The sequence below is a fragment of the Lolium perenne genome, chromosome 5 (genome assembly GCF_019359855.2).
Source record: "Lolium perenne isolate Kyuss_39 chromosome 5, Kyuss_2.0, whole genome shotgun sequence".
Taxonomy (NCBI): Eukaryota; Viridiplantae; Streptophyta; class Magnoliopsida; order Poales; family Poaceae; genus Lolium; species Lolium perenne.
In genome coordinates, this window is record NC_067248.2 from 67,006,486 (window position 1) to 67,030,215 (window position 23,730).

Sequence of the window (23,730 nt, forward strand, 5' to 3'; positions counted from 1 at the left end):
CTTGTTTTATTTTTCTTATATACCCAAAAATCCATAAAAATTTGAAAAATCGAAAAATTAAAAACTATTGTTATGGGAGAACCCACAACCTATTTGGATCTTATTGAAATATATATGAATTATAGAGAATCAAGAAAGGGTAAAGTCATGAGTGCTGTGATAGAAAAATTGAATACAATTGCTAAAATCTTGCTTAAACGCCATGATATAAACTGTTGCTCTCAACAGGATACTAAACATCTTAAATTCCAATGTAGCTTTAGTGAAGAAGTTTTAATTATGAACTACAATTGGAATAACTATATTCATCTTGGGTTCGAAGAGGTTGAACAATTTGTTTTATTTATGGGAGCCTCTAAGATCGAATCCTTCATGGTTAAAAATTATGAAACTTGTGTTGTTTGTAAGGACCTTAAAGATTATGTCTCTTCTATCCTTAATTTTTGCATAGAAAGTTACATCGATAATCCTTATATTATTGATTATAAAGAGAGACTCATTAATGCACAAGAATGCACTCACAATTTGCAGAAACCTGTGAAAGAAGAAATTGATGAACCTAAAAGCTCATTGGATGAAAAAGAGGAGGAAATTGATGAACCTGAAAGCTCATTGGATGAAAAAGAAGAGGAGAGTGATGAACAAAAGGAGGAAGAATGGATTAGCTACCCATGCCAACCTTCTAATGAGAGTAACTCTTTATCTCTTACTGACATAGGCATCCCAAATGGGCCTGCCGAAGATAGTACCCGGGGTTTACTGAAGGCCCATTACCCGAAGAATAAGAAGATTCGGAAGCCCGAGATAGTATTAAGGAAAGCTAGAGTTGTAATAGAAAGTCTTATTTGTAATCTTGCGGGATGAGTTAGAAACCTTCCCGGAGTTTGTAACTTGTACAGCACGAACCCCTCGGCTCCGCCTCCTATATAAGGGGGAGTCGAGGGACGCAGAAATCATCGAATCATTGTTTACAAACCCTAGTTTTCATAATCGTCGAGTACTTTTCGGCTGAAACCTTCGAGATCTACTTGCCCTCTACTTCCAACTAAACCCTAGTCTACAATCCGTAGGCATTGACAAGTTGATACCTTGTCAATTGGCGCCGACCGTGGGGATTAGAGGCGTAAGGATCTGATCTCGATGGCACGTTCAAGATCTTCGACATCATCAACCGTAAGCAACACAATGGATCGAGGTAAACAGATCGCTGCTGGTCCTGTCGATTTTGTTCCTCACCCACCCTCCCGTTTGGATGCATATGCGTATCTGGCGGAGCCCATGGAGATGACGTTCGGAAGGTTTCGCTTTCGCGTCGAGAAGGAAGGATCGTATCGTGTCGAAATTCCGATTTCGTCAGGATCATCGGCGGTCGATTCCGATTTTTCAAGCTATACATCGTCAACCGAATCAGGAGAAGAATAAACTTCGTCGTCACGCTACATCAGCACCAGGGCAAGAGAGAAACTCGCCAAGATCTTCAGCGACATGTCGTTTGAGTCATCTGCGGACTCATATATAAGCGATGGCTCAAGCAGTGTCGACAGTTACGACTTCATCGACAAATCTACTACAGTGGGCAAGGTCTTCACCAATCTCAACGATGGTGTCACCAAACCCAACATAGATCTGAATACAAAATATCATCAAATTTATGCCATTGGAGAGCCAAGCAATGACCAAGAAGAAACATCTGAGGCTTTCGACGATCTGGGAAATCCATACGTCGATCCCTGCGATCTGCGACGAGGCTTGGGCAATAAATACGTCGGGCCACAGCCACGACATAGAGTTCGACTCCCGCAAGCAGCATGGGATAGAGCCGCGAGAGCTATGGACGGCTCAGAACCAATGGCCACCACAGCCACGCCAGAGGAATTACAAGCATATCAATATAGGCTCGCACGAGCTGCAAGAGAATTGGAAAAATAGACAGCTGAGTTAAACAGAAGAAAGGAGGCAGCTTCTGCATCCAGCAGGAGAAGGGCAGAGCTGAGTCGACAATCTAGAACTTCGGGTGATAGCCACAGGGAAGCTCGGAACAGAGCAAGATCAAGGTTACAACACATACCCGAAGCAGAAAGAGAGCACCTGGTCCAAAACCTCGACATGTCCTTTATGTCGATACATACAAGAGGAAACATCATCCCTAAGACACCAGAGGCTGGGTATATGGCGACACATGCTTTTATCCTCGCATCTAAACCACCTCCAGGAGATCCAAGGGAAACACTTTACAACATGGCGATAGCAGGAGTTGGAGCCATGGGGACGGCGTGTGTATCAACACCTCCCGAAGGAACAGCAAGGCAAAATAGTCCACGACCTGCGGCAGCAGCAGCAGCAACTCCTGAAGGACCAAGTGGAGCAAGAGATACGGCAGCACAAGCAAGGGTCGACAGAGCGCGACAAAGCAGAAGAGAACATCGGCAGTCCCCAGAGTTAAATGACGAGGATATGTGCGGTTTGCCGTGCTTCACGAGGAGAGTGCGAAAAACTCGAGTACCTTCGGGATTCAAGTTGCCTGATAATTTCAAAAAATTCGACGGCCTTCAAGATCCAGAAGATTGGCTAGTTGATTATCTCGAGACGGTGAAACTCACAGGAGGAACCAGAGCAACAGCTATGCAAAGCATCCAGGTGCATTTGAGTGGAGCCGCACGGTCTTGGATAAAGAAACTCCCTCCAGGATCTATCGACAGTTGGGAAAGCTTCGAGGACGTGTTCGTCAAGAACTTCAGGTCCACGTGCAAAAAACCTGCGTCGTTAGAGGAGTTGAGAGCATGTCGACAAAAGCCAGACGAGCCAATGAGAAAATATATCCAAAGGTGGAACATCATCAAAAACTCGGCAGAAAATATATCTGACGAGAGAGCGATAGATGCGTTTGTCGCAGGAATCAGGCGTGGAGATTTTGTCGAGGACTTGGGAAGGACCAACCCAAAGACAGTATCCGCGTTAATGGAAATAACAAACAGATGGGCAGATGGAGAAGATGCTGTCCACAACAAACGGCACAGGTCGCCAGAGGAGGACCGTGGTCGAAATTATCAACCGAGGCGACGATTTCCTCGGCAGTACCCGAACTATGATGCTCCAGGACAAATTTCGGCAGGTTTTCGGGCAAACACAGGAGGAAACAACAGAGATGATTATCAGAGAAGCAATGAGCAGCGAGGCGATAATAGAGACGATTCTCGAAACAACAGGCAAAATAGCGGGCCTAGGTTCCCGAGGCCTTTCGTGTCTCCTGAAGAGATGATGAATGGGCCGTGTCAGATGCACTTTTTCCTCGACAGCAACGGAAAAAGACAGTCAGGACATCTGCAGAAAGATTGTCGCAATTTCCATGCAATGTTAAGGTGGGCAGAGCACGCTAACGCTCGAGCAGCACAAAGAAATCCTCGAGAACCCAGGAGCGAGATTCACTTGCCACCTCCTCCCGCGATTACAGAAGACAATCGACATCAGCTCAGAATAGCGGCAGCACCTCCACCACCACCTTACATTGATCCTAACTCCAACGGAGCGGTGTCGATGATTCAGAAGGGAAGGCCATCCAATAGAGCTCAGAAAGTAATCTCACGACAGGTGTTCATGGCAGAAAAAATGCCTCCACCAACAGTCGAGTACCTTAATTGGTCAGGGCAAGATATTGGCTTCACCATAGCAGATCATCCGCAGCAAGTTCCTCGACCAGGGCAGTCAGCACTTATCTTACCAGCAGTTATTGCGGGATTTGATGTCTCTCGAGTGTTCATAGATGGTGGCAGCATCTTAAACCTTATGTATGCAGATACATTCAGGAAGATGAACATATCCCTAGCAAACTTGAAGCCAACAGACACGAGGTTCCATGGTATCACACCGGAGAAACCAAGTTATCCATTGGGGAAGATTAATCTCGACGTTCAGTTTGGAACCCGAGAGAATTATAGAATCGAGAAGCTGGAATTTGAAGTTGTGGATTTTCCGTCGCAGTACCACGCTTTGTTGGGACGACCAGCATATGCTAGATTTATGGCGGTGCCACATTATACATACCTGTTATGGAGGATGCCTGGACCTAAGGGACCAATCACAGTCAAAGGAAGCTTCGCCTTAGCCGATAAGTGCGATAAGGATTTTCATCGGATATCAGAAACTTTCGGGATGCAAGCTGAGTATTTGGCGTCAAGGAGTATGACTGACTACGACGTGCTGCCAGACGTTGGAAGGCCAAATAAAGAATCAACTTTCAATACCGAGAAAAATTCTAAGGAGGTGCAGATTCACCCGACAGACCCGAAAAAGACGACGTCCATCGCAAACGACATGGACCTCGCATAGGAAAGCGCGCTCATCGAGTTCCTCCGTGAGAACTGGAAAATCTTCGCATGGTGTCCAGCTGACATGCCAGGAGTACCCAGGGAACTTGCCGAGCACCACTTAAACTTGGATCCACTAGCGAGACCAATCAAACAACCTCTGCGGCGTTTTTCGGAACCAAACCGCAAGGCCATGCTGTCGGAAATCGATCGACTACGAGAAGCTGGTTTTATCAAGGAGTTGCACACAGAAGCCACATGGGTAGCAAATCCTGTGTTGGTGCCGAAGAAAAACACTAAGGTCCTTCGCATGTGCGTCGACTTTACGTGTCTCAATAAACATTGTCCAAAGGATCACTTTCCCCTCCCGAGGATCGATCAAATTATCGACTCCACGGCTGGATGTGAACGTCTTTCCTTCCTGGATGCATATTCTGGTTACAACCAGATCAGATTGAAAGAAGAAGATGAAGTAAAGACAGCGTTCATCACACCTTATGGCGTGTTTTGCTACAGAACAGTGCCCTTTGGTCTGAAAAACACGGGAGCAACATATCAGAGGATGATGCAGAAGTGTTTGGCGACACAGATTGGGAAAAAGTGCAAGTATACATTGACGATGTCGTCATAACGTCAAAAAAGGGGGCAACGCTGATCGAGGATCTCAAGGAAACCTTTGATAACCTCGACAAATTCTGCCTCAAGCTGAACCCGACGAAGTGTTCTTTTGGCGTCCCAGCAGGAGAACTTCTGGGGTTTCTAGTTTCAGCAAGAGGGATTGAAGCAAATTCCGACAAAATACAAGCTATCGTAACAATGAGGAAGCCAACAAAGTTAAAAGAAATACATCAGCTAACTGGGCGAGTCGCAGCCTTGAGCAGATTCGTCGCCAGGCTGGGAGAAAAAGCGTTACCATTTTACGCTCTGATAAAGCAAGGGGAGAAATTCCAGTGGAACGAAGAGGCCGACAGAGCTTTCGAGGATCTGAAGCGCACAATCTCGACACCACCAATCTTGGTGGCGCCGAAGGAAAAGGAACCTCTCCTGCTGTACATTGCAGCCACGCCCCAGGTGGTTAGCACGGTGCTAGTGGTTGAAAGAGAAGAAGAAGGAAAACTCCATGGAGTGCAAAGGCCAGTATATTTCATCAGTGAAGTTTTATCGCCTTCCAAACAGCGGTACCCGCAGTACCAGAAACTAGCATATGGAGTAATTACAACGGCAAGGAAGTTGCGCCACTATTTTTCGGCACACCCGATAATAGTAGTCAACGAAGCACCTCTTTCAAATATACTGAACAATCCAGAAGCTACAGGGCGTGTCTCCCTTTGGGGAATAGAACTTTCCCCTCGGGACATCACATATGAAAAAAGAAAGGCAATCAAGTCGCAAGTTCTGCCAGATTTCATTGCAGAGTGGATGGAGCTACAAAACACGGGACCCCCAGATTTGTCGAGAACTTGGACCATGAACTTCGATGGGTCCAAGAGAGTAGAAGGAGCTGGCGCAGGAGTAGTACTTATATCACCTGAAGGCGACAAGTTAAAATACGTCCTTCGGATGACGTTCCCTAACGCATCCAACAATGAAGCAGAATATGAAGCCCTCATACACGGGATGAAGATGGCGAAAGCTTGCGGTGCAACTCGACTAAAAATCTTTGGCGACTCACAATTGGTGGCTCAGCAAGTTATGAACCAATGTGATGCAGTCAATGATAGCATGATGGCATACAAGGAGGTGTACAATGAGCTCGAGAAGCTGTTTGATGGGTGCGAGGTAAATCACATCAGTAGATTGAGCAATGATGAAGCCGACATTCTCGCAAACATCGGGTCGCAGTGCCTCCCAATCCCGCCAGGAGTATTTTGTGAAGAAATAGCGGAGAGATCCACGAAGCCAAAAAACGTGCAGAAAAAAGCAAAGGAAGTAAAAACTTCGGCGCCCCTCAAAGAAACCACGGAGGACGAAGAGGACCAAGAGCTTGTGATGATGGTAGAAGTTCCTTGGATGCAAGCATATATATCATATATCCTCAGGAAAGAAATACCCGACGATCCAGTTGAAGCCAGGCGAATTATTCGACGATCCAAAGCTTTCACAGTAATCAAGGGGGAGTTATACAAGCGAAGTATTTCAGGCGTCCTGCAAAGGTGTGTCACACCCGAGGAAGGAAGAATAATTCTGAAGGATGTACACGAAGGAATATGTGGCCACCACGCAAGTAGTCGAGCTATTGCAGGCAAGGTTTTTCGGGCAGGATTCTATTGGTTGACAGCAATCGAGGATGCCAAGGAAATAGTAAGAACTTGCGACGCGTGTCAAAGATTTGCCGCAAAACCTCACTCTGCAGCGGCGGAATTAACACCAATACCATTGTCATGGCCCTTTGCCCAATGGGGACTTGATATGGTGGGCAAGTTGCACAAAGCTTCGCCAGGAGGATATGAGTACTTGTTGGTCGCTGTCGACAAATTCACCAAGTGGGTGGAAGCGAAGCCAATAAATTCACCAGATGCAGCGTCGGCAATAAAGTTTGTGAAAGGCCTCGTTTTTCGGTTTGGAGTGCCTCATAGCATTGTTACAGATAATGGTTCAAACTTTACGTCCAAGGAATTCAAGGAGTACTGCCCAGAAGTAGGCATTAAATTGCACTTTGCGTCAGTTGGGCACCCACAAACCAATGGTCAAGTCGAGAAAGCCAATGGAATCATCTGCAACGGCCTCAAAAAGCGCCTGCTAGGACCGCTTGAAAAAGCTCGACATACTTGGCCAGAGGAATTGCCAAGTGTTTTGTGGAGCATCCGAACAACACCAAATACGGCGACACAAGAAACTCCGTTTTTTCTCGTCCACGGAGCCGAAGCAGTACTACCAATTGAAATAGAGCATGATTCTCCAAGAGTAACAGAGTATGACGAAGAAACATCACAAAAAGCTCGGGAGGATGATATGGACGCACTCGACGAAGCTCGCGATGAAGTACTTTCACGAGTCACCAAATACCAGCAAGACCTCAAAAACTACCACAGTCGACGGTTAAGACCAAGATCTTTTCAAGTTGGGGATTTGGTCTTGCGGTTAAATCAAAAAAGTACTGAGAAGCTCGAATCACCATGGTTGGGGCCTTACATTGTCACGGAAGTCATCGACGGAGGCGCATACAGGATCAAGGACAAGAAGACAGGGGCTCCCGAGAAAAACCCCTGGAACGTGGTGCAGCTCAGGCGGTTCTACGCCTAGAGCTGAAATATAGTCCTTCTCTGTAAAAATACAATGTACTGAAACGCCCGTGAGTTTTCAGACGCACTCTTTTCCTTTTCGGGGCACCGAGTGGGGCCGGAAAGGTTTTTAATGAGGCGGGCTCGCGGTGCTGCAATATAATAAAGATAGTGGAGATATACTTCTTATTCTTCGACACGCTCGGGGGCTCAACGCCTTCAAGTCTCAAAATACGTACAATATAGACAAACTAGACTTACCGAAATATTTCGCCTTGGTACACTAATACCTCGCCAAATATAAAAATCGGAAGCTAACAATTATAAATATAGTGTACACGTCAAAAATCTTATTGCTTTGGTCCAAGAACCTCGCAACAAAAATATAGAACTTCGACACTAAGATACTTGAGGGCTTGCAATCCATCAATGAAAAAACAAAGATGTCTTATTACAACAGAAGGGAAAATCTTCGAAACAGTATAAAACTCCAGCCAAAGGCTCGGGGGCTCGGTGGTTAAAAATAGAAAAAATACAGAGTTAACAGCTTTACAATATAGATTGTGTTTACAAATACACAAGAATGTATCAATGATGGAGATACAGCAAGAAGAGGAAAAAGTATTCAAGGGAAACCTAGCACATGGTCTATGGTTATTCGCTCAGTAGAAGGACGAGTACTATGCTCAGCATAGCTTCCCTTCACGAAGAATTCAGAATCCATCCGAAGAAGTTCATCCATCATATCTTCGGCAACAGGAGTAACCAAATCATCAATCTTGCCCATATTTCTCTTTTTCGTTGCCATTTTTGCCAGGCAAGTAGGAACAATTTGATCTATGGGCAATTTTGGATGGCAAATCTTTATCATCATCATGGCAAATCTAGCGCCAGCAGAAAGTTGAGCCCGCACAAAGCCATGGATTCGAGGAGCATCTCGAAATTTTTCCATTAAAGCTGGAAGGGTCTCTGGCATCTTGTTCCGAGGGAACATGGTCCCATAAACTAAGAATAAAGTTTTCGTACAGAAGTCAAGGAAGTCACGGACCTGAGCCGCGCGATCTTGAAATCTAACGATTTGGCGAGTACGCTCAGGAGTAACCCAAAAGTTAGATCCATGTTGCGCAGCCAGTCTCAGCAAAACAGCGGTTCGAGCTTCAACACGTTGGTCTTCGGCAGCAGTATCCAGAAACGAGCCTGGCACAGCAAACAAAATATCAAGGAACGAATAAAAAAGAACAACATCCAACATGGTCATGAGCAGGAAACATACCTGTCATATCCAAACTGGCGTCAGTCATTAGCTGAAGCATATAATTCTCGCGAGAAGAAGTTTCAGCAGCCTCAACAATAGCAGCATCCTTCGCAGCGATGGCCTCCTTTGCCTGTTGAAGAGCAATTTTCTCTCCTTCAGAAGCTTTTCGAGATTGTTCCATCATTGCCAGAGTCTGTTTCTTCATGGATTGAAGTTGTTGCCGAAGTTCTTGCAAATCTTCCGACAAATGTTTGCTTGAGGAACCTTCGAGGGGATTATCATCGACTAGTATTTTCTTCGAGAAGGAAGAAGCAGGTGAAGCATCGGCAGAGCAAGGGTTGGTCGAATAATTATCAAATATTAACTGGAAAAGAAAGTCCCAGGATCAATGATAGTACCAAGAGGAATTTCATTGATTTCTAGAAAGTTTACACGGACATTACAAAAGAAGTTCTCCAAAGGGACTAACAGGATAATTGTTGCCAAGGCTAAAATGGCGACAACAGCAAAAGAAATAGAGAAAGCAAAGGAAGGAAAAAGCAAAGACATTCAACTAGACCTCCGGCCTTGATGAGCTAGGAGTTGCAGATGGTTTGATCCCGAGATAGGCCAAGATTTTCTTCGTGTTGGGCTTGGCTGCCTTGATCAACGACCGCCATTTTGTTTGCTCTATCTGCTCGGTGTCGCCAACCTTCATTCAGTCAACAGTTTGTTGGCTGTCAGCGACCAAGGAAATAGTGTTCTCGACAGCAACCTTCATGTTCTCTTGGCGCATCTTCAGTCCAAGATCCTCCGGTGGATTGAAGTCCTTGGCAAGGGCAAGGAAAGTCTTAGGCTCCTCTTTCTTCGGGAAGAAGTAGGGGAACAACTTCGACAATCCTGCGTCAGCATTCACCACGCCTTCACGAATTTCTTGGCCATGAAACTCCAGATAAGACAGTGCGTCAAGCAGAGGATCATTGGTGGGATTCTCAAGGTCAAAATCTTGGCTTGTTTGACCTGCCATAGAAAATATATGTTAGTTGACAGCAAGTACAAACAAAAGAAAGCAAGTCTTAAGAAAAATAGAAGGGATCAACAAAGTTACCGAGGAAGCGACGATTTTGCGTGTTCAAGCGCTTGAGGATTCCCTTTTCACGAGTGTCCTGTGCGGCTTTGTGCTCGTTTAAAGCAGCTTCAGCATCCTCAAGCTTCTTCTGCAGTTCTTCGACACTAGCAGCTTTTGCTTTGGCCTCATCAGCCTCTGCTTTGGCTTGTCTAGCATCAAGTTCGGCTTTCTTGTGAGCCGTTTCACTTTGTTCCAATTTCTGAGCAAGAGTGTCGGCAAGCCTGTTGGCCTCTGCAAGTTTCTCTGTCAAAATAGAAAAGAACAGTCAAAATTGTGACAAAAATAGGAGCAAGAAGATTAGAAACAATGGCAGCAAAAATGTTGTTACCTTCAGTCCTCCTGGCATATTCACGGTACCCAATGAATTGGGATCCAATGCGAACAAGCTCTTTGATCATGGGCTGTCAAAGAAGAACAGAGAAATAAAATATCGGTACGAGAAAAATATGAAGGCACAAAAAGAAGTAAACAGAGGAAATACAGATACTGGCAGGAAAGTCAAAAACTTACATCATCTAAGAGCGAATGAGAAGAACTACCCAATTGAGGGGCAGGCTCAATGATCGTTTCAACCCTTGTCCTTTTTGGTGAAGGAGCAAGGGGGCTTGAAGGAGGAGTGGTGGTGACGACGTTTTGTTGAGGAGGCGAGGATTCTTCTCCTTCAATTGGCGTCTCCGAAACAAGTAAAGTATGTGACGTGCTCGTCCGAGGAGCCACGTCACGAGTTGGTACTTCTTCCTCATCATCACTGCAATTAAAGATCGACAGCATAAAAAGCAAGATGAGACAAAAAACTTCGACTACAGAAATAAGGAGAAATCAAGGTGACTTACGAGCTAACGAGGGATGCGAGATATGGATCATAAGTTGCCTTCTTACGTGAAGGATCAACTTCTTCGGCTTTGGAAGTGCCGGAATCTTCGACGTCATTCCTCTTCCTTTTGCCTTTTGGAGAAACAGCAGGAGGAAGAGATAGTGCCGACGCAGTGCCTTCGGAAGATCCCGCAGATTTTCGAGAATCCACGGGTTCATTCACAAAAGACGGAGCTTCTTGATTATCATCAGTGACAATGGCCCTTTCTTCGACCTCTCCACCTTCAGGAAGAGGAGGAAGCGAGACAAGGTCTGGATGATTCTGTGCAAAATAAAATAGGGAGAGATATCAGAAAAGAAGTTATAAAAAAAAAGATAGCAAAGCAACAACAAGACAATAGACAAAGGTTACCTTGGGAAGTGGATTGGCGGCGCTGAATGGTGTCACACGGCAAGAAGAAGGGACAGCATCTTTTTTGCTGAGAGACGAGATTTTTCGGACAAGTTTCTCTAAATCCTTGACCTCCAAATTCACCGACAGCCGATCTACGTCCTTGTCGCCGGCATATTTCTAGAGAGGATATTTGCGAGCCTGAAGCGGCTGCACTCTAGTCCTAAGAAAGTATGCAGTGATTTGGACACCCGATAATTCTTTGCCGCAAGTATTTTGCAACTCGTGGATACGAGCCATCAAGGTTTCTGTCGATGCCTTTTCTTCTTCGGTAGCCTCTGTGTCCCAGGGGCGACGGCGAAAGATTTTCTCGGCGCCATCAAAAGGAGGGATGTTGTCCTCAGCGCATCCATGGTTTTCCTCTTGAATGTACAACCACTTCTTGCACCATCCTTGAACTGAGTCAGGGAGTTTGACGTCGAAGTAGTCGACAGTGGGTCGAACAGAAATTACAACGCCGCCTATATTATAGGCGACATTGGGAGAGCCATTACGGTGACAGAAGAAAATGCGCTTCCATAGCGCCCAGTTAGGCTGGACGCCAAGGAAGGCCTCACAAAGAGTAATGAAAATGGAGATGTGAAGAATGGAATTTGGCGTGAGATGGTGGAGTTGCAGACCGTAGATAAAAAGCAGTCCGCGGAGGAAAGGATGAATGGGGGCAGACAGACCGCGGATGAGGTGGTCGACAAAACTTACCCGGTACCCCATTGGAGGGGTTGGGTAGCTCTCCTCACTGGGGAAGCACAGTGCCTTGGGTTTCTTGCTGATCCCCAGCTTCTTGAGCATGTTGATGTCTTGAGTGGAAATCTTCGATCTTTCCCACTCCACCGCCCCAAGATCCACGGCGGCCATGGAGGACTCCGGCGTGCTGTGCCTTGTCAATCGACGTGGTGGCATCAACAATGGCGCAGGGTTTGCAGCTTGGAGGTGAGGAGCTTAGGAGGCTGTGGGTCGCAGGAGGAAATTTGCAGATGGGAGCAGGAGGACGGCGCGAACGGAGGTGCTCGAGGAGGAAGAAGAAGACCTTATATAGAGGTGCGCTGAAGCGGCGGACCGTTGGATAAGGAAAATGTGTGACAGATGATAGCCACGTAGCAACAAGGGTAAAAAAGTAATTCAACATTGGGGAAGTTACGGTGCGTGCGCCAGAAAAAGCGGAGGACGTGTGTCCCCCACTTGCACGACGTGTCAAGATAGTGGATCAATTGGGCCCGCATGGCAGCGAGAAAAGACTTGTCGCAAATTTCTGACTAGCAATCGTGGCTATCGTCAGCAACAACGTCACCTTGGCAGAAGAAAAAAATTCGACTCAACAAGGCGACACGGAAAAATAATGCTGAGCCTTTGATCAAATACAAGTTTTTGATCAAATGCTCGGGGGCTACTTTGGAAAAAAGGAAAAGATCCAGAAGGACAAGTTAGAAATGGCGTGAGCCTATGACCAAATACAAATATTTGTTCATAGCCTCGGGGGCTACTACCATCGGGAGCGCTGTTCGCGCACCCGAGAAATTATAAAACTTCGGGAGATAAAAGAAAATATAGCGGCATAAGGCGTGGAGCCTACACCCAAGTACAAGTCCTTGGCTGTAGCCTCGGGGGCTACTCCCATCGGGAACGCTGCTCGCGTGCCCGATGAAATTATAAAAAAGAAAGAAAGAAAGAGAAAAAGAAAGATAGAAGAGCAAAAGAGTATATTTCGAGTTATAATTAACTCTACATATACTACCATCGGGAGGGCAATATAAGTCATCTTTGACTCGATAAAATGTGCCATTCCAACAGCCGAAAAAGCACTCGACAATATATTCTCAGAACGCCAAAGTTGCGATCAATTTCTGAATGCCGCAAATTTGCGAAGGTAAGACCCCAGATCCGTTCTGCTGGGCGTGGCATCGCCGAAGACTGCGCTCTACTACTTTTATCCGTATCAACAGATACGAAGAAAAATCCTAACGGACACGTTAGGTACCCGATAAATTTTACTGGGACTCGACAGAATGGTAAGACCTTAAGCGGCACCTGTCGAAGTTTACACCGGTATCCCGAGGTCATGTCCAGGGACGTGATCTTGAAGTAGGTTTTTGCGGATTGCCACTAGAGCAGTTAACTAGTACCTGATCCGTCAGATGAACTAGCCCCAATTACCATTATCCCTGTAAAATATAGATGTTTATGAGAAGAAATATAGAAAAGTCGAAGCTGTCGAATAAAAATAAACAGTGGAGATTTTCCTTGACCCTACGATTCAAGCAAACTCTCGGGGGCTACTGACATAGTCATCCCAAATGGGCCTGCCGAAGATAGTACCCGGGGTTTACTGAAGGCCCATTACCCGAAGAATAAGAAGATTCGGAAGCCCGAGATAGTATTAAGGAAAGCTAGAGTTGTAATAGAAAGTCTTATTTGTAATCTTGCGGGATGAGTTAGAAACCTTCCCAGAGTTTATAACTTGTACAGCACGAACCCCTCGGCTCCGCCTCCTATATAAGGGGGAGTCGAGGGACGCAGAAATCATCGAATCATTGTTTACAAACCCTAGTTTTCATAATCGTCGAGTACTTTTCGGCTGAAACCTTCGAGATCTACTTGCCCTCTACTTCCAACTAAACCCTAGTCAACAATCCGTAGGCATTGACAAGTTGATACCTTGTCACTTACACTATTTGATTGTCCTCCATGCTTACCAAAGGAGGATGAATGTTACGTTCCTGTGGATTCTCTTGAAATATTCCATATGAGTAAAACTTGTGAGAATAATTATGCTACTGTTATCTATGATAATCCATGCTATTTTGATAAATCTTACGATAATGCTTTGTTTGTGCCTGATGTCGAAATGCATGGTACTAAAGAGTTTTGCTTAGCAAATGTTTATGATAAAGCTCTAGATGATGGTCCTATGTTACTTGATAATATTAATTGTACTACTAATGAAAATGGGATTGGAGAGGCCTTGACTTTATCTAGGAGTCCCATATCTCTTGAGAATGATCAATCATCTTGTTATATTATTGATAAAAGTGGGTTTAAAAGTTTTAATCCCATTATTTTTTAGCTTGATAAAAATTATGTGTTTATGGATCATGAGAAACATGCTTTATGTGATAGTTATATTGTTGAGTTTATTCATGAAGCTACTGAAAATTATTATGAGAGAGGAAAATATGGTTGTAGAAATTTGCATGGTACTAAAACACCTCTCTACATGCTGAAAATTTTGAAGTTACTCTTGTTTTACCTTCCAATGCTTGTCACTTTGTTCTCCATGGATTTATTTGTGTACAAGATTCCTATGCATAGGAAGTGGTTTGGACTTAAATGTGTTTTGAACTTGCTTCTTGATGCTCCTTTTGCTTCATTTTCTATTTTCCATGTGAGCATCATTAAAATTGCTGAGCCCATCTTAATGGCTATAAAGAAAGCACTTCTTGGGACATAACCCATGTCTTTATTTTGCTACTGTTTTGTTGTGTCTTGGAAGTTGTTACTACTGTAGCAAGCTCTCCTTTATTTTATTGCATTGTTGTGCCAAGTGAAGTCTCTAATAGAAGGTTGATGCTAGATTTGGATTTCTGCGCAGAAACAGATTTCTATCTGTCACGAATTTGAGTAGGTCTCTCTGTAGGAAACTCATAAAAATCTGCCAATTTTCATGCGTGTTCCTCAGATATGTACACAACTTTCATTAGTTTTGAGTTTTCTGATTTGAGCAACAGAAGTACGTCTAAAAAATTCGTCTTTACTGGCTGTTCTGTTTTGACAGATTCTGTCTCTGTTTTTTGCATTGTCTCTTGTGGACTTTAAGCAAGGCTTTCTAGACGTGGAGAGCTGTAGCTAATGTTTTATTGAGTTCTTGCAATGTGTCACTACAGGACTAAAGTGGATTAAAGTTTTTTGAGTACTAACCCCTCTAATGAAGTTTATGAGAAGTTTGGTGTGAAGGAAGTTTTCAAGGGTCAAGAGAGGAGGATGATATATGATCAAGAAGAGTGAAAAGTCTAAGCTTGGGGGTGCCCCCGTGGTTCATCCATGCATATTTCAAGAAGACTCAAGCGTCTAAGCTTGGGGATGCCCAAGGCATTCCCTTCTTCATCAACAACTTATCAGGTCACCTCTAGTGAAACTATATTTTTATTCGGTCACATCTTATGTGCTTTACTTGGAGCGTCTGTGTGTTTATTTTCGTTTTGTTTATGTTTGAATAAATTCGGACCCCAGGAATCCTTGTGTTGGAGAGAGACACGCTCCGCTTTTTCATATGAACACTTGTGTTCTTCGTTTTTATTGTTCATGAAAAAAGTTGGAAGCTGTTGCATTTATTGCTATTTGGGTGGAAACAGAAAATGCTTCATATTGTCTTGAATAATTTGATACTTGGCAATTGTTTTGAGCTCTCAAGTAGATCAAGTTTAAGCTCTTGCACCATGTAGTTTAAACCTATTAGTGGAGAACTACCATAGAGCTTGTTGAAATTGGTTTGCATGATTGGTCTCTCTAAGGTCTAGATATTTTCTGGTAAAAGTGTTTGAGCAACAAGGAAGACAGTATAGTCTTATAATGCTTGCAATATGTTCTTATGTAAGTTTCGCTGTACCGGTTCATACTTGTGTTTGCTTCAAACAACCTTGCTAGCCAAAGCCTTGTACTGAGAGGGAATGCTTCTCGTGCATCCAAAACCTTGAGCCAAAACCTATGCCATTTGTGTCCACCATAACTACCTACTATGTGTTATTTTCTGCCATTCCAAGTAAATACTTCATGTGCTACCTTTAAACAATTCAAAACTTTATTACTCCTTATTTGTGTTAATGTTTTATAGCTCATGAGGAAGTATGTGGTGTTTTATCTTTCAATCTTGTTGGGCAGACTTTCACCAATGGACTAGTGGCTTCATCCGCTTTTCCAATAATTTTGCAAAAGAGCTGGCAACGGGGTTCCCAGCTCCAATTAATTAACTTTCATTAATAATTCTCTTCACATGTTTTTCCCTGATTCATCAGTAAGCAACTTAATTTTGCAAATAGACACTCCTTCATGATATATGAAATGTTGGAAGGCACCCGAGGATTCGGTTAGCCATGGCTTGTGTAAGCAAAAGGTTGGGAGGAGTGTCATCCATAAATAAAAACTAAAGTACATGTTTAAACAAAAGAGAAGAGGGATGATCTACCTTGCTGGTAGAGATAACGTCCTTCATGGGAGCCGCTCTTTGAAAGTCTGTTTGATGAGGGGGTTAGAGTGCCCACTACCATTCGTTGACAACAACAAACACCTCTCAAAACTTTACTTTTATGCTCTCTATATGATTTCAAAACTTGAAAAGCTCTAGCACATGATTTAATCCCTGCTTCCCTCTGCGAAGGGCCTTTCTTTTACTTTATGTTGAGTCAGTTTACCTACTTCCTTCCATCTTAGAAGCAAACACTTGTGTCAACTGTGCATTGATTCTTACATACTTGCTTATTTGCATTCATCATATTACTTTGTGTTGACAATTATCCATGAGATATGCATGTTGAAAGTTGAAAGCAACTGCTAAAACTTAAATCTTCCATTGTGTTGCTTCAATGCCTTTACTTTGAATTTATTGCTTTATGAGTTAACTCTTATGCAAGACTTTTTGATGCTTGTCTTGAAAGTTCTATTCATGAAAAGTTTTGCTATATGTTATCTATTTGGTTAGCAACTATAGAACGTTGCCTTGAGTCACTTCATTCATCTCATATGCTTTACAATAGTATGATCAAGGTTATGTAAGTAGCATGTCACTACAGAAATTATTCTTTTTATCGTTTACCTACTCGAGGGCGAGTAGGAACTAAGCTTGGGGATGCTTGATACGTCTCCAACGTATCTATAAATTCTGATGTTCCATGCTAGTTTTATGACAATACCTACATGTTTTGCTCACACTTTATAATGATTTCATGCATTTTCCGGAACTAACCTATTAACAAGATGCCAAAGTGCCAGTTCCTGTTTTCTGTTGTTTTTGGTTCCAGAAAGGCTGTTCGGGCAATATTCTCGAAATTCGACGAAACAAAGGCCAAATATCTTATTTTCCCCGGAAGGTTCCAGAACACCGAAGGAGAGTCGGAGGCGGGCAGCAGGGGACCCACACCATATGGCGGCGCGTGTGGCCCCCTGGCCGCGCCAGCCTATGGGGAGGGAGCCCCGTGGCCCCTCCGTCTCCGCCTCTTCGCCTATAAAATTCCTCGCGACCTAAAAACTTGATACGAATTGACGAAACTCCAGAAAGACTCCAGGGGCGCCGCCGCCATCGCGAAACTCCGTTTCGGGGGACAGAAGTCTCTATTCCGGCACCCTGCCGGGGCGGGGAAGTGCCCCCGAAAGCCATCTCCATCGACGCCATCGCCTCCATCATGCTCCGTGAGTAGTTCCCCCATGGACTACGGGTTCTAGTTGTAGCTAGTTGGTACTCTCTCTCCCATGTACTTTAATACAATGATCTCATGAGCTGCCTTACATGATTGAGATTCATCTGATGTAATCGGTGTTGTGTTTGTTGGGATCCGATGAATTGTTACATTATGATCAGTCTATCTATATAAGTTTGTGAAGTTATTGTTGTTGCAATCTTGTTGTGTTTAATGCTTGTCACTAGTGCACGAGTGGAATGATCTTAGATTTAAGCTCTATATGTATTGCTTAGATTGTATCTACAAGTTGTTTGCACATATTGCTGTCCGGAACCCGAGGCCCCAAAGTGACAGAAATTGGGACAACCAGTGGGGAAGGCTGTGATATGAGGATCACATGTTTTCACCAAGTGTTAATGCTTTGCTCCGGTGCTCTATTAAAAGGAGTACCTTAATTGCCAGTATATTCCCTTGAGGCTCGGCTGCCACCGGCTGGTAGGACAAAAGATGTTATGCAAGTTTCTCATTGCGAGCACGTATAACTATATATGGAAAACATGCCTATATGATTAATAATCTTGATGTTCTGTCTTAATGCTATTTCAATCCTATCAATTGCCCAACTGTAATTTGTTCACCCAACACTTGTCACTTGTTATTGGAGAGTTACCACTAGTGTAGATAGCTGGGAACCCCGGTCAATCTCTCATCATCATATACTCGTTCTATATGTCATTGGAAGTAGTATCAACTATTTTCTGGTGCCATTGCCTCTGTGTTACTGCTACTGCTGCTGTGTTATAGTTACTATTGCTCTCATATTACTATTGCTTTCACATCACCCCTGTTACTAGTGCTTTTCCAGGTGCAGCTGAATTGACAACTCAGTTGTTAAGGCTTATAAGTATTCTTTACCTCCCCTTGTGTCGAATCAATAAATTTGGGTTTTACTTCCCTCGAAGACTGTTGCGATCCCCTATACTTGTGGGTCATCAATCAAAAACACAAAGATATATTATAATAACCATTTTATTATTGCCTCTTGGGAATATCTCCAACAAGTGGTGGCCCTGTATCACCACGGAAACCGAGCTCAACAACCTCGAGGCGGAGGGCTTTCTAAGACCCGGGTCCTGGCGGACACTTCCGGGTGCTCTGGCTCCAGCTCCCAAAGCCGGAGAGATGGTGGTGACCAAGGCGCTTGTGGAGCGCGGCTTCTCATTTCCGCCAAGTGATTTCTTCTCGGAAATCTTGAAGGCGTATGGGCTCCAGCCCCACAACATATCCCCAAACAGCGTTCTGGCCATCAGCAACCATGTCACTCTATGTGAAGGCCACCTCCGGGTACCCCCAGAACTTTCTCTTTTTCAGTACTACTTCTCCGTCAAGAAGGAGAAGATTCCTCAAACCTCCGAGTTGGCCACTTGCGGGTCAATTACTTTCATTCTCCGCCCGGCCGCGTCTATCCTCCCACCGATCGCCACGAATCCGCGCGATATTGGTCCGGTGGCTTCTTCTACTTGAAGGATGTTTCCGACCCGGCGAGCGAGAGGATGCTGCCGCCCTTCAAGAATAGCCCCGCCAGCGAGACTCCGGCCTGGACACAATGTCCTTGATGTCTACGCACGCTTCTATTCCTGTAGACAGTGTTGGGCCTCCAAGAGTAGAGGTTTGTAGAACAGCAGCAAGTTTCTCTTAAGTGAATCACCCAAGGTTTATCGAACTCAGGGAGGTAGAGGTCAAAGATATCCCTCTCAAGCAACCCTGCAATTAAGACACAAGAAGTCTCTTGTGTCCCCAACACACCTAATACACTTGTTAGATGTATAGGTGCACTAGTTCGGCGAAGAGATAGTGAAATACAAGTAATATGGATGATTGTAAGTAGTAATTGCAATCTGAAATAAAGATGGCAGCAAGCGAACATGTATCAGAACTTGTTGGAAACGGTGTTTCAATGCTTAGAAACAAGGCCTAGGAATCATACTTTCACTAGTGGACACTCTCAACAATGATCACATAACTGAATAAATAAATGCTACTCTCAAACACTCTCTTGTTGGATAACAAACACCATTCATTGTGTAGGGCTACAAAAGCACACCTCAAGCCGGAGTAAACAAGCTCCACAACGCCCGGAGTTCATATTAAAGTAACCTCTAGAGTGCATAATAGACCGTTGCAATTTAGACCGAGTACTAACATAGCATACACACTGTCACCAATAGCTATGAAAGGGGGAATAGATCACATCAATACTATCATAGTAATAGTTAACTTCATAATCTACAAGAGATTACAATCATAACCTACGCCAAGTATTACATGATGCACACACTGTCAACTTTACATCATGGAGGAGGAATAGACTACTTTAATAACATCACTAGAGTAGCACACAGTTAATAGTGATACAAAGCTCATGATCACATAAAGATCACACCATGTGAGATAGAGATGAACTGTAACATCCCAAATTTTTTTTCCCAAAACAAACAAAATGAATTTCCCTAGTTCCAAATTTTGGAACCAACAAAAACTTTTATTAAATTAAGTTTGATACATAGAGATCTTTCTTAATTCTTGTGCTTTTTCCATGATTGTTTAATTAGTATTTGAAATACTCTTAAACCCTAAACCTCACATCCCTTTTTACCATCCAAGTTAAAATAAAATAAAAATAATTTAAATAAGAAAAAGGCATATGTGCCTATGGCTATTTTTGTAAAACTTAATTTACCCTAGGACTTGTTGTGAATGGTTGGATCACTCCTCTATACCATTTCAACACTCAACCACCTTAATTGGGTCAAGCCAAGTCAAATTGAAAATCAAATGCAACATATGCATACAGGCATATGTGGCACATAGCCATTTTACTCAAACCTTGACCTATGATTTTATACCTTGACCAAAGGGTGTGAAACCATCTCTAAACCTCATCTCACCCTAAATGGACCCTAACCCAAGCCCAAGTAAAGCAAGATAAACAAAAGAGGAAAATAAGAAAAATTGGAATTCACCACTTATGTGTTATGGCCATTTTTACAAATCTTTGAACTAGACCATTTGGAATGGTTTCAATGGTTTGGAAATGTTCCTAAACTAATAAGAATCACATTTGAGTCAAGAAAAGTCAAATCAAATAGAGAGAAATGAAATAGTGAGAAAATCCCATTTTCACTCACATACACTTCAGCCAATTTTGCAAATCTTCAACCAAGGCCACATTTGCTTGTGCCATTGTTGGTAAAACACTTATATATCAATAACACACCCTTTTGCATCAAAGAAATCCAATTCAAAGCAAAGGAAAAAAAAATCAAATCCAACTTACATGTGATAATGGTCATATGACCACTTTATAATATCTTCACCACTTTGCACCCCTGGCTTTGAATTTTCTTAAACCAACCTTGGCCAACACTTGCCACCGCATCCAAGACCATGTCAAGATGAACCACTTTGCTGTTGACCACCAGTGCTGCCTTTGACCAGGTTGACCAGAAATGAATTGACAAGAGGAGACATTGAAACAGAATCTAGATTCCCACCAATTTTGGATTTCTTCACAAATCTTTTCCAAATCCCAAACTAATGCCACCCATGGCTGCCAAATATCATTTAGAACTCCTCTATGAAGAAACCTAGCAAAAGTTACCCACACATGAGGTTTTTACATAAGAATCCAATTTCTACATAGAGTACAAACACTATACAACCACTATTTAACCACTATTCACCACCTCACCCTCTCTCTCTTGTGATCATCCAAAGTACATTGTACCTCTGGCCACTCTCAATGACCTCATCTTGCCTTGTCATGATCACCTTGACACAAGGACACTCCATGTCATTGCATATGTCACACACATGTTGACATTGATCATTTGTACATACCCTAGCTCACTCCCACCCTGCCAACCATGCCACACACACATGCCTCACTTCACTGAACCTAGCAGTACCCTCCTAGCCCAAGAGAAATGCAGAGATGATCCCTAACCAAGCCATGCCCATGTCATGCCCGTGTCACACACCATCTGCTCCCTCTCTTCCAAGGTGATCATGACAAGGCTAGATTAGGTCATTGATCATTTGTACATACCCTAGCTCACTCCCACCCTGCCAACCATGTCACACACACATGCCTCACTTCACTGAACCTAGAAGTACCCTCCTAGCCCAAGAGAAATGCAGAGATGATCCCTAACCAAGCCATGCCCGTGTCACACACCATCTGCTCCCTCTCTTCCCTGGCTCACATCAGCATGTCTTGGAGGTGCCCTGTACTCCCCCTCGTCCAATCATGCAAGCCCAGCCACAAGGCACATAGGAAAACGGTCTCCCCGACCATGCCAAGTCCTTGCCCGTGCCACCCGTGCGTCACCCGCGGACACGACCCCGTCCCCGCGTGCACACTGCGATCCAGCACGTCCCCGTGCGCCACCAGCTCCCTCTCGGTCCTGCACACCTGCCAGACACGGCCGTTGGCCCGCACGCGCTAGGACGACGACGCGACGCGACGCCCCGCGAGGACGCCGACGTCGGCATTGACCCCGTGCGCACTGCACACTTCGCCCGCGCTCAAGTCACTGTGCACGCATCCTCCCCTACCCAAGACCTACCTTGCTGACGCCGTAGCTCTGACCAGAAGCCCCTGTGCTCGACGCGCCCGTGACGTCGTGGCCATGCCGGCCATGTCGCGCCCTTCTCTCTGGCGCCTATATAAACCCCCCTCCTCGCTTGGGACAGCACCACACCATCTCCCAGCCTCCCTCTCTTCCCCCTAGCGCCTCCCTCTCGCCCTCCTTGCAGCACACCAGAGCCAAGAGCTCGCCACGACCACCGGCGGCATCCCTCAACGCCGCCCAATTTTCCACCACCTCAGCCTCCAACTTCTACACCAGATTGTAGCCACTGAAAATCCGCATCGAACGCGCCCAAGCTCGCCGTCAGCCGTGCCCGGAGGTGAGCGCTAGCGCCGCCGCAAGCCGGCGGTATCGGGAGGAAGACGACGGCCCAGCGCCATCGGATCCCGATCCGACGATCCGCGCGGCCCGCGCGTGCCCGACGTGCATGCGCCATTCACGCCAGGCCCGGGAAGCAACTGGGCTGGCCCAACTCCGTTCCCGCCCCCGTTTGAATTTAAATTTCGTTTTAATCTTTTTCCTTTATTTTTGCATACTGATGCATTGCTAGATTTTGAATAGTTTCAAATATACAAATCCAATTTTGGTGATTCAAATTTTTCCAGAATCCTTATGAAATTATCTAACTAACCCCACTGGTCTCAACCTCATAGCTTGTGTACATTTTGAATAGAAAAAATAACAAATCAGATACTTTTCAGTTTTCAAATAATTATTAAAAATCAACCACAAATGCTATTAAGTTGATTCCAACTCCTATAGCTCACATTTCACATGCAGTAATTGTTTTTGAAAAAATATGCCATGCTTACTTTGAATGATCATGGCCTAGTTTAATTAAAGGACTATATGGCTATTTCTAGTCAAAGATATTGTCCAAAACTATTCAAAAATCACATGGGAGTTTTTCTCTCATTTAAATCTTGTCATGAACATCTCAAAATGAGATAGAGACCCTGGTCTATAGGTTCTCATATGATTTGTTGGATGATATTAAATCATTACCATGTTAGGATTAAATGGTATGAGGTGCTTCACCTCATTTAAATCATTTTCTTAAATGATGAGTATGAAGAGGTTGACTTTGGTCAACCTAGGTCATATATCTTTCATGAAGGAAATTAAATTGTAATAAGATAATGAGAGGAAATTATTTCTCTAAGGAATTAAAGCCACACCTTAATTAGTATGAGAGGAAATTATTTTTCTTAAATAAGAAAACAAATACACCAACTTAATAGTAATGTGTGATGCTAGCTTAAGTTGTGTGACTCATGTGTGTGCTTAGTTTAGTACATAAGTTTGGTATGATGATTGTATACCCCGTATTCATATTTTAGACGCTAGTACCAAGGAGTATCAAGAGGAGGAGGAGGTCTACTTCCAAGGAGAAGAAGACCACTTTGACCAATTCCCCAACCAAGGCAAGATAATACTCTTGCAAAGTGCAAAGCTCACCATGAGCAAGGCATCACCCTATTTATTTTATGTTCATGATCCTATTTTCCAAGTTTTACTTTACAAGCTTTATTACTTTTGT